We start from the raw sequence: 12,760 nt of genomic DNA on the forward strand, positions 1-12,760 counted from the left end.
CCAATTGTTGACAAAATAAATACGTGTTTTTATTAAGTAATATTATATCATTAATAATAAAAAAAGAACACAATTCATTTTTTAAAAAAATTAAAAAGCCACGTTTATAACAGAAGCCATATTTGGATACATATAAAAAACTTCGTGCTGTAGAGAAGTCTATATCGGGAAAAGTAGCTTGACAAGTTTCACTATGAATAGAGTTTTCAAAAAGGCTTGAAGATTTGCTAAACTTTAATTCTGTTTTTGAAAAATTTAAAATAAAATATAAGTCAAGTTTTTTCGACTATTTATATTTTTACAGTACGACTTCAGTTCACGATGCTTCGATTCAAAAACAAAGGTCCAAAGATATCTTAAAGGACCAGACATTTTTACTATTTGCGGATAATGATTTAAGAAATGATGCTTCGGTTTGAGTGTGTCATTGAATAATTTGGTATATTGCTTGTTGTGGAGAATTATGTGGTTTTGTAAGTTTGCAATATCGGCTGGTTTGTATTCAAAAAGGCAAAGAAGGTCCAAAAGCTCTGACAAATTAAAAAAAAATGTCCACACCCTGTTTTCATAGGGAATCTTATCTGCAATCATAAGAGGAAAGTGATCAACTAATGTTAGCATTTCCCTTGCAGACATTTTAAGCTTAAAATTTTTTAAATGAGTAATATTAATGGAACTTGAAGTGTTGCCAATTTCTGACTCTCCATATTGAAAGGATTGCTTACGAATGTTAAAAAACTCTAAATCAAATATCTTTTCATTTATAAAATACAAAAGAATATGACATATATCGTAGTTTAGTATTCCCTCAAAAACGTCATGTAGTAAATCCGTGGAATAATTATCCAAAATAGAAAAATTGTGAATTTTATTAAAAATTGAATTTTCTCGCACCCCTGATACTGTCACATTGCATTCTTCACAATCCTGATTGGAATTATCTGTTGATCTCAAAAGTGAGGAATCAGCTAAAAAAGAATAATGAGTATCTTCCTTTCGCATTTTGCAAAATCTGCAAAAATAAGTACTCGAAAAGGATCTGGAAAAGCCAAGAACGTAGTTTAGAGCCAAATTATCACATATTATTAAGCCTAAGCTAAAGAGCATTCGTTTATTTCCTTGTGAAGTAGTTACAACTATTCCATTGTCGTTGAGATCATTTATGACTTCAACCAACTTGTAAAATATTCGATCGTTTCCAAATTCTTTAACATTCTTTGATTCAAACAAGGCTGCTATAAATATTTCTTTATAATTAGGCGGTGCTGTCGGTAATGATATATATGAAGCTAAAATGAGCAATGTATGGTTTCCCAAGGGATTGTTTGTTTCGAAATCATCGAAGTACAAAAAATCGGTAAACGGACTATGTCTGTTGCGTGTGGATAGCGACGATTCCAAATGTTTCCGTTTATAAAATTTTTTAATGATTCAGTTTGTCCTAAAAGATTAAAATGTTTTATAAAGTAGAGACCTGCACGAGTAAGTAAAAATATACTCGATTACTACTCGGCGATGCCGATTCCAACTGTCAAATCTGGAATCGTGGCATCGTAGAATCGTAGGCATCGGCATCGTTTTACTCATATCTGACTCGTGTTTTTTATTAAACAAAATCAACCAAAATTCTTGTCAGAACAAGAGGAACCAATATAACCAAGATTTAAAAATGGTTAGTCCTATCTACTTAAGACCATAGATTAACTCTTTGACAATATGAGACCGCGAATTCTTTGGCACAAGAGAATTTTTTTTTATGTTTTACCGTCCTTGAACCCGACATACACGAAATCTTAACCAAAATGAGACCGCGAATTCTTTGGAAGAAGAAGAACCAATAAAGGACCATGTCCAAAACACGTATGGATTTGTTGTCTTTAACTAGGTTTTTCTATTCACGAATTCTAAAAAAAATGTACCCGCGAATTCTTTAGAAGAAGAGGAAATTTTATTGAAATTTATTTTAAAATGTCAAATTTGAAATTTGTTGGCGATGCTACGATGCTACTCGTACGATTCTACGATGCCGAGTATACTCGGCATCGTTTGACACGATTACATGATTACAAAAAATAATCGTGGCGTCGCCAACTTGATTACTTTTACTCGTGGAATCGGCATCGTATCGTGCAGGTCTCTATTATAAAGTCATCGAAAACAGTTGGTATTTCGAAATACCTTTTTAAATAGAGCTTTATTGGAAATATCACTCCTTCAGCTTTGCTTGAACTAAGACTAAGCTTATTTTTTTTCCGTATGGGTCTTATTGATTTATCAATAGTTATTCTACTTGCAGGAAACCATAGGCTAAGACTTTTAAGCTTTTGAATAAGTAAATGTTCAGAATTAATCTTTTTAAACGGGTTATTACAAAAGGTGATTAAATCTGATATGGCAGCTTCTGCTTCTTGATTTCCCCTGATCTTGTTTAATATGTGCTTTAATTCATTTTTAATAGGATGTGTTAAATTTCTCTGTATGTTTTCTTGTAATTCCGTTGCTTTTTTTCTTGGCAATCCCATGTCTCCATACGAACTTAAAGTCAATTTAAAAGCGGATTCTTGTAAAGTACTCGCTCCGGGATTAATTGGATCTATCTCTTGGTGACACAAAGGAAGTGAAGTAAAGTCACCTAGAAATTGCCGGCTTTTAGTGCTGTTACTTAAGTCATTATACCCTTCTATTATGTTTAATTGCAAGACGTCTGTATTCATTGTTTGCTGAATAGGATTTTGTGCCAATTTTTTTTCTTCATTTTTCATGTGTTTTTTTAAGTGAATTATTGTTGAAAATAACTGAGAGCATTGGGCAAAACCGCACGAAAAGCTTAATTCAAATTTATGATTATCGTTGATATGTTTAAGAAATAAAGACATCTTTTATAAAGTTATGCTGCAAAACTTACAAAAAAATGTGGGCTCCATTGTGTCTTTTTTATTGAGATATAATAAACAAATTTAAGCTGCAGTATTTAAATCATTGATTAATGATATAATGCAAGCATTTTTTTCATCCGATGGGATCTCTATATCAAAAAAATAGTTCTGTATGAACAACCACACGAGCTTAGACTCTAAGGGGTATTTTAAATTTAACACCATAAAAACCTTGAAGGTGGCATCCACAGCTTTAAGAATGCTATCAAACTTATAGTATATGTCGGCGAAGTAAACGAAGAACTCCTTGCATTCCAAATCTGAAGGTCCTATACCGCACACTATGGGCTGCAAGGTGCACTTTTCGGTAAAAAGGTTGTCTATCCGAGTCTTGATGTAAGACATAAGCTCTCCGACAGTAGGAAAGCTTACAAAGAAGGACTTCCTAGAGTCAGCGATGGTGATCTTAGAGCAAATTTTTTTGCAGTGTCTCCCAGTGAGGAAAGACTTCATCTAAGTCCGCAGTTCCATCACTGTTGCAAAGTAGCCAGTTAAAACCATAGTCGGATTCTTCGGCATCTACATACATATATTTAAATTACACTAGTTTACAAAATAAAATCGACCTCACCCTAATCGAAGGCAACCTTAATTTTCCGGTAAAGTACATCTCCCTGATTAAGAAATGGGCACTTATAATTTTTTGTATGGTGTCAATTTTTTTTTAAGTGTAAAAAACGTTTTTGGCCCTTTTTTATTTTTTATCTCGAGTTCTGGTAAACCGACTGAGGTCATCGATGACTCATTTTACAGGTAATATACTGCTCTTTAACTTTCTTATACACATCATTGAGTTTCAGTCATTAGTTTAGAAGCCACACCTCGTCAAAGTTAAAAAATTTGAAAAAAATGCAAAAGTTTTGGCATAAATGGCTTCGTTAAAAATACACGCAAAAAAACCGAAAATAGTTTTATAGCTTATTCTGGTAGATGGTACTTTGACAAAAAAAACAAGCTAATGATCATTAGAATCCACCAGAAAATGAATTTTATATCGATTTTTTAAGTTGGGCAAAACGGATATTACAGCCCTGTTAGAGCCCTGTCAGAGACCTGTTGTCTCAGTTAACAGCTGTAAACGGCCAAAAAATCATGGTTGTCCCAAACTTAAAATATTCATATAAAATTCATTTTCTGGTGGATTCTAATGATCATTAGCTTGTTTTTTTTTGTCAAAGTACCATCTACCAGAATAAGTTATAAAACTAATTTCGGGTTTTTTGCGTGTATTTTTAACGAAGCCATTTATGCCAAAACTTTTGCATTTTTTTCAAATTTTTTAACTTTGACGAGGTGTGGCTTCTAAACTAATGACTGAAACTCAATGCTGTGTATAAGAAAGTTAAAGAGCAGTATATTACCTGTAAAATGAGTCATCGATGACCTCAGTCGGTTTACCAGAACTCGAGATAAAAAATAAAAAAGGACCAAAAACGTTTTTTACACTAAAAAAAAATTGACACCATACAAAAAATTATAAGTGCCCATTTCTTAATCAGGGAGATGTACTTTACCGGAAAATTAAGGTTGCCTTCGATTAGGGTGAGGTTGATTTTATTTTGTAAACTAGTGTTATCTTAGTTGCATATTATTTCACTCGTAGAAACACAATTACCTCTATCAGCTGCATCAATTTCTAAATTGTCAACATATGCTTCTTCCACAGATGATCTAGCCTTTGCTAATGAATTTCTGTACTTACTGTACAGCAGTCCTCCAGCTCTCTTGTTTTTTATAGGGAGGTAATATGTCTCCTATAAATATTTTGTAGTTTAATTATTATTACAGTTGTCTTTTAATCTCTAATTTAATATCTAACCTTTACTTCCGTCGGAAAAAGATATGTGATATCTTCAGCAATCTTTTCGAATTTCTTGGGTTGCCAATCTATATTTTTATACCCGTTACTCGTAGAGTAATTATACCCGTTACTCGTAGAGTAAAAGGGTATACTAGATTCGTCCAAAAGTATGTAACAGCTAGAAGGAAGCGTTTCCGACCCCATAAAGTATATATATTCTTGATCAGGGTCACTAGCCGAGTCGATCTAGCCATGTCCGTCTGTCCGTCTGTCTGTCTGTCTGTCTGTCTGTCCGTCTGTCCGTCTGTATGAACGCTGAGATCTCAGAAACTACAAAAGCTAGAAGGTTGAGATTTCCCACACATATTCTTTGGCTTCCTACGCAGCGCAAGTTTATGTTAGCCGAGCGCCACGCCCCCTCTAACGCCCACAATCGCCCACTAACGATTTTAAAATGGGTCCTGCGCCCACATCTTTAAAGATTTCCGAGAAGTATAAATGCAATTTTGTTGTGTATATTTATACCTATCGAAATGTAGAAGACATTTTTCAAATCATTAAAAAGTTATACGCAATCAAAAATTATATATCTATCTCCCTCGCACTCCCTTTAGCTGAGTTACGATTATTAGTCGGGACACCAACCCGACACAGCGTTCGCACTCCCTTTAGCTGAGTGACGGGTATTAGATAGTCGGGACAACAACCCGACTATAGCGTTCTCTCTTGTTGCTTATTAAATAATCGCAAATAATTCCACTGATGGATTTGCGATGTTTTAGCTCAGAACGCTTGTGCATGCGAAAAAAGTTTTGTATTTCTTTAAACAATATGGAATCTGACAGAATTAACAAAGCTGTAATCTAAATGTTTTAAATAGGTTAATAAAAAAAATTTAGTTATAAGATATAAACTATATTAACTATTTTTCGGAACAAATCATTTTAAAGTCACCTGATTATGGTCGCCACATTGCACATTTTCTTTCTGAAAAATATTTAAATGTGATTTCCTTTCAAAATCAAATAACAATAGAATTACATTAACCATCCTGAGGGCATGCTCCAGCTTAACTCTTGCCCCAAACAAATTTTTTGGCACAATCTCTTTAAGGTGTTCTGGGGTTAAGAGGAGTAACGCTTGCTCGTCTATTCCGTAATCTATTCGACAAAAAATTAAATTAACTATTCTTTAACGAATTAGATTTGTACCACCTTTGAAGCAGCCAATAAGCTCCGAACAATTGTGTTTTGCCAAAAACTCTTCCATTACTAAGGAAAACGAAAAAAAACAAGAGAGAACGCTATAGTCGGGTTGTTGTCCCGACTATCTAATACCCGTCACTCAGCTAAAGGGAGTGCGAACGCTGTGTCGGGTTGGTGTCCCGACTAATAATCGTAACTCAGCTAAAGGGAGTGCGAGGGAGATAGATATATAATTTTTGATTGCGTATAACTTTTTAATGAATGGTCCGATTTGAAAAATGTCTTCTACATTTCGATAGGTATAAATATACACAACAAAATTGCATTTATACTTCTCGGAAATCTTTAAAGATGTGGGCGCAGGACCCATTTTAAAATCGTTAGTGGGCGATTGTGGGCGTTAGAGGGGGCGTGGCGCTCGGCTAAAATAAACTTGCGCTGCGTAGGAAGCCAAAGAATATGTGTGGGAAATCTCAACCTTCTAGCTTTTGTAGTTTCTGAGATCTCAGCGTTCATACAGACGGACAGACGGACAGACAGACAGACAGACAGACAGACAGACAGACAGACAGACAGACGGACAGACGGACATGGCTAGATCGACTCGGCTAGTGACCCTGATCAAGAATATATATACTTTATGGGGTCGGAAACGCTTCCTTCTAGCTGTTACATACTTTTGCACGAATCTAGTATACCCTTTTACTCTACGAGTAACGGGTATAAAAAAACGCTGTCTCATTGTCATTTAAACATTTTGCGAGTTAGCGTTTCAACTAACAAAATCATATAATGCCTGATTATTTTCAGGCCGGTGAACAAGAAGTATGAAACTGAATGACACAATAACCAATTCTCACCAATTCAAAGAACAAAGTATAATAAACTTACCTGTTTAACAAAACTTCACAATATTACACACCAAACGCGGAGAAAACAATGTGACGGTATTTCAAAAATAAAAAAAAACAATCAAAGTATCCTGACTAGAACCAGGACTAGGACCAGGATTGTTGAAAGCCAGAGTATTCACCTTTTTTATTAAAAGACATGGCAACTCTCTAACATTTGAGTATCACCAGTACGCATTATTTACTTTAAAATCAATTTAGAAAGCATATTTGTAGTTATTTTTACCTTGGTAACAATTTGAACAATTTTATTTCATAATAAAAGCTGTTTGAAAATTCAAAAGAACCATTTTAAATCAATCCCCTAATTGCTGAAATTTTCTGTTGAATTTTCAACAGTTTAAAGAATACCCTTACATTCACCCATTAAGTTGTACGTATCGATATTTCACGCATCACGCTTATGGTTTTAGTAGCAGCTGGTATACTTTTATTTATAAGGTTTATTAAGTTGAAAGTCAATATTATTCTAAAAAATATTAAGCTTAAAAATCCTATGTTTTTTGTGTTCCTTCTTTAATAACTATATATATATTGCATTATTTTCAAACAAAAAACCATTTAAAACAAAGTAATGTATTATAAAAAATATTTATAAAAACAGTGTGTAGTGTTCGAACACATGGGGTGCATTATTACCTAGCACAGTAATTTATATTTATAGCATAGCATAATAAAATCATTGATTATAATTTTAGGAATATTACCTAAAATTTAGGCCTACTATTCCTAAAAGTATGTGACCTAAAAATATATTTTTTTAGGCAATAAGACCGATTTTTAAGGTAATTATTGCCTAAAATAAATTTTTTAGGCAATAAATAGTCAATTCCTATAATTTTAGGAAAATCTTTTTTCTTACTCAGTAAGCAGTATACATTGACTTGTGTACTCGCTTGACCATAACACAACCAAAAATCTTCCAATTTTTTTTTTAAAGACAGTTTATACAGTTAATATAAAACGTCTTAAATCATTTCCGAATAAATTAAAAAATATATCATGACTTTTGGGCCCCAATTCCTTTATAGGTAGGGTCCTGACTTGTTTAATCGATAGTAAGTCATTATATCCAAAAATCACAAAAGATATTTACACTTTAAACTTAGATTTAATTGTTAGCTGCAGCCAACTAAAGATTAAGTTACCCATTTGTCATTTTTCTACCTTTTATTCTATTTTTAGAGAAGTGGTGCTATTATTTTTTTCGTAGGTTTTTCCAGTTTTGCATAGATTTTCTTAAATAAGTCCAGAAACCTTTAATAAATCTAACATTTTTTTTCATATTCAAATTATGTTTAGTCTTACTATTTAAAACCCGTTTTGAAAAGTTAAAAAAGTTAAAAAATGTGAGTAGGGTGACTAGTTAAAATTTTTTTGTGTTAGTGGTGCTATTATTTTTACTCTACGAGTAACGGGTATAAAAAGATATGAACAAAAGAAAATTTGTTAAAACTTTTTTTTTAGCTTTTTTTTAATTTTCTCAAAAACGGCTCTAACGATTTTCCTTACAACTTTAAACTGTATAGCCCTTGAGATTCCTTAAATTTTGGTATATATCATGTTTATGTAAAAAATCGCGTTTAAAAGTTATTCAGAAACGAAAATAGCCACTTTTGCCAGCTCAGAACAACTAACGCTTCCTGAGTGTTTAATTTTGTGCGTGGGTATCCAAACTGTATTTTAGGGTCATGAAATCAATTAATTTGCATTTAACAGTTCCATATAGGAATCTTTTGTTCTACGACTTTTGGAAAAACCCTCTACTTTAGCGGGAAAAAAGCTAAAAATAGCTAAATTTAAATTTGCTATACCACGTTTAAAAGGTATTTTGATATATTTCATCGCCTTTTTAACTTAATTCGTTTAAATACAATATTTTAAAATTATGATTGACCAATTTAAATTTAAATGTATATATTAGCTCTTGTGAAAGCAGAAGTAAACAAAAAAAAACTTCTGATATCAAACAAAAACACCTCTTAACGAGGTAAAAAACTAGTGACGATCGCACCTTCAACATAAAAAAGTTCTGATATCAACATTTGTGACGAAAAATTATTACATTCGTCATTACATACACTTTCTAAAATGTTCTCATTCGGCACGCTGCAATAAAAAAGCCTGTGAAGAGTGAAGAAGAAAAAATTGAAAATAAAAATTGATTGCAAATATCTTTTAAACCAATGGAATATGGGCCAAAATCTAAAAACAGGATTGATCTTCGATTCAATACCTTTCATATGAGCTATGACATGACTATGTCCAAGGATATTTTAAGGACTTATAGCGCCTTTTAATGTTTTATATATGTAACTTCTATGTTCGGTGGAAGTACATGACGTCAAAAAAAAACCATTTAGTACCAGAAAATCCAAATGATAAGAATAAATATCCCAGTCGAAATGCACCTGTCCATCTGTCTGATTTTGCATAAAGTACTTAAAAAATGAAAGTCGCGAATTTTCCAATTATTTATAAGTATTTTTAGTTAAGTTAAGTTATGTATAATCCACACAAATAAATCCTCTTGTTCCTAAGAATTCGCGGTTTCTAAAGAATCGACATAGAATACATATTTAGGTATCTGAAGTAAAGTTATGTAAGATACACAAAAATATATCCTCTTGTTCCTAAGAATTCGCGGTTTTTAAAAAATTGATCTAAATATGTATTCCGCGAATTTTTAGGATTAGCTTGAGTGGATTATACACAGTTTAACTAAAGAGATCAATTTTTTAAAAACCGCGAATTCATAGGAACAAGAGGATATATTTTTGTGTATCTTACATAACTTTACTTCAGATACCTAAATATGTATTCTATGTCGATTCTTTAGAAACCGCGAATTCTTAGGAACAAGAGGATTTATTTGTGTGGATTATACATAACTTAACTTAACTAAAAATACTTATAAATAATTGGAAAATTCGCGACTTTCATTTTTTAAGTACTTTATGCAAAATCAGACAGATGGACAGGTGCATTTCGACTGGGATATTTATTCTTATCATTTGGATTTTCTGGTACTAAATGGTTTTTTTTGGCGTCATGTACTTCCACCGAACATAGAAGTTACATATATAAAACATTAAAAGGCGCTATAAGTCCTTAAAATATCCTTGGACATAGTCATGTCATAGCTCATATGAAAGGTATTGAATCGAAGATCAATCCTGTTTTTAGATTTTGGCCCATATTCCATTGGTTTAAAAGATATTTGCATTCAATTTTTATTTTCAATTTTTATAATAAAAATTGGAGAATAAGACTTATTTTCAATCAAATAAAAACACCTCTTAACGAGGTAAAAAACTAGTGACGATCGCACCTTCAACATAAAAAAGTTCTGATATCAACATTTGTGACGAAAAATTATTACACTCGTCATTAAATACACTTTCTAATATTTTCTCATTCGGCTCGCCTTAGCAAACTATTCCGGCTTTTTTCTTCTTCACTCTTCACAGGCTTTTTTATTGCAGCGTGCCGAATGAGAAAATTTTAGAAAGTGTATGTAATGACGAATGTAATAATTTTTCGTCACAAATGTTGATATCAGAACTTTTGTATGTTGAAGGTGCGATCGTCACTAGTTTTTTACCTCGTTAAGAGGTGTTTTTGTTTGATATCAGAAGTTTTTTTTGTTTACTTCTGCTTTCACAGGAGCTAATATATACATTTAAATTTAAATTGGTCAATCATAATTTTAAAATATTGTATTTAAACGAATTAAGTTAAAAAGGCGATGAAATATATCAAAATACCTTTTAAACGAGGTATAGCAAATTTAAATTTAGCTATTTTTAGCTTTTTTCCCGCTAAAGTAGAGGGTTTTTCCAAAAGTCGTAGAACAAAAGATTCCTATATGGAACTGTTAAATGCAAATTAATTGATTTCATGACCCTAAAATACAGTTTGGATACCCACGCACAAAATTAAACACTCAGGAAGCGTTAGTTGTTCTGAGCTGGCAAAAGTGGCTATTGTCGTTTCTTAATAACTTTTAAACGTGATTTTTTACAGTAACATGATAAATACCAAAATTTAAGGAATCTCAAGGGCTATACAGTTTAAAGTTGTAAGGAAAATCGTTAGAGCCGTTTTTGAGAAAATTTAAAAAAAGCTAAAAAAAAAGTTTAAAAAAATGTTCTTTTGTTCATATTTTTTTAACTATTACATTTACACAAATTGCATATAGAAGGCGTTTATAGCATTTAAAAATACCTTTCAAACGAGATGTAGTTACGGCTTTCCGAATTTTAGCTATTTATAGATGTTTTCCCACTAAACTAGCGGGTTTTTCCAAAAGTGGTAGAACAAAAGTTTTTTAAATCGATGTGATGAACGTCATATCAAATTTTCTGAACTTAAAAAACATATTTTGGACAAGCGGACAAACTGTCAAACAGAATTAAATTTTCATTTTGGGAAGAAGAAGAAAATCTTATTTTGGCTATAACTTTTGAACGGAGCGTCGGATTTAATCATATGAGCCCTCATTCGACGGGTATTTTCAATAGGAACAATAGGAACACAACTAAAACATTGCGAGGGGGCATTTATCCCCACCGGCCCCAACAGCTCCAAATTTCACTTTGCACTTTTTCACTTTCACCGCTCTCTCTCCCAATCCAATTGATTTTCTTAAAGTCTTGGTATGCAATCCTTTAAGTTTTTGCAATACCCTTCGATTGGTGTATTACTCATTACGATCGGACTATCACAGCAGATTTGTAATTTTGCGGCTATATAATAGTAGTCGCCTTCGCACACTCTCCTGGTGCGCTTCGTCACTACATGGACTGCCGTCCATAGTGATTACTTTAACTACACTTTTTCTTATTTAAACTTGTTTGTCACCTTGACCCAAACGAGCCTTTACATTACTTTTACCCTTATCTAACTCCACCGTTCTGGTAGCCTACATATATCATTTTGGTTAGCTTAGCGAATGCAGAGAAAAACTCTTACTATTTTTTTACCGTTTTTCAAACAGATCTAAAGCCCAAAGACCTTGAAAACTTAAAAAATAATATATTAGGGGAGTTTAGGGTAAGGTGACGAAGGATTCGTTTTTTGAATATAACTTTTCTAAAAATCAATATTTTTCAAAAGTGTAAACGCAGAAAGTTGCTTACATCTACTGAGCATATCCCTGTAAAATTTGGATTCGAAATTCCAACGCAGCCAAATCCCACAGCGTTTGGCGTGAACCCTTCTTTTTTTGCACTTTCAAAAGTTGTAGGGTAATGTGACGAACGATTTGTTCTTTAATGTAACTTCCCAAAAAATCAATATTTTTATACCCGTTACTCGTAGAGTAAAAGGATATATTAGATTCGTGCAAAAGTATGTAACAGGTAGAAGGAAGCGTTTCCGACCCTATTAACTATATAAATTCTTGATCAGTATCACTAGCCGAGTCGATCTAGCCATGTCCGTCTGTCCGTCTGTCTGTCCGTCTGTCCGTCTGTCTGTCTGTATGAACGCTGAGATCTCGGAAACTACAAAAGCTAGAAGGTTGAGATTTCCCACACATATTCTTGGGTTTCCTACGCAGCGCAAGTTTATTTCAGCCGAGTGCCACGCCCCCTCTAACGCCCACAATCGCCCACTAACGATTTTAAAATGTGTCTGGCGCCCACACCTTTTAAGATTTCCGAGAAGTATAAATGCAATTTTGTTGTGCATACTTATACCTATCGAAATGTAGAAGGCATTTTTTAAATCTGACCATTCATTTAAAAGTTAAACGCAATCAAAAAAAATTATATATCCATCTCCCTCGCACTCCTTTTAGCCGAGTGACGGGTATTAGATAGTCGGGACACGAACCCGACTATAGCGTTCTCTTTTGTTTCAAAGTGTAAAAGCAGAAAGTTACATACATTTACTGAGCATATT

At 33.0% G+C, this 12,760-nt stretch overlaps 1 long non-coding RNA gene across 1 annotated transcript; it reads right to left on the reverse strand.

Moving 5' to 3' along the window:
- Positions 1-3,366: 3,366 nt before the first annotated feature.
- LOC108062780 (uncharacterized) lies at positions 3,367-4,833 on the reverse strand. Its single transcript, XR_006412446.1, has 3 exons — positions 4,756-4,833; positions 4,552-4,690; positions 3,367-3,455 (listed from the first exon to the last, which is right to left on the reverse strand). It is a non-coding gene; the product is annotated as an uncharacterized lncRNA (long non-coding RNA).
- Between the last annotated feature and the right edge of the window lie 7,927 nt (positions 4,834-12,760).

The sequence above is a fragment of the Drosophila takahashii genome, chromosome 3R, assembly GCF_030179915.1.
Source record: "Drosophila takahashii strain IR98-3 E-12201 chromosome 3R, DtakHiC1v2, whole genome shotgun sequence".
NCBI classification, from domain to species: domain Eukaryota; kingdom Metazoa; phylum Arthropoda; class Insecta; order Diptera; family Drosophilidae; genus Drosophila; species Drosophila takahashii.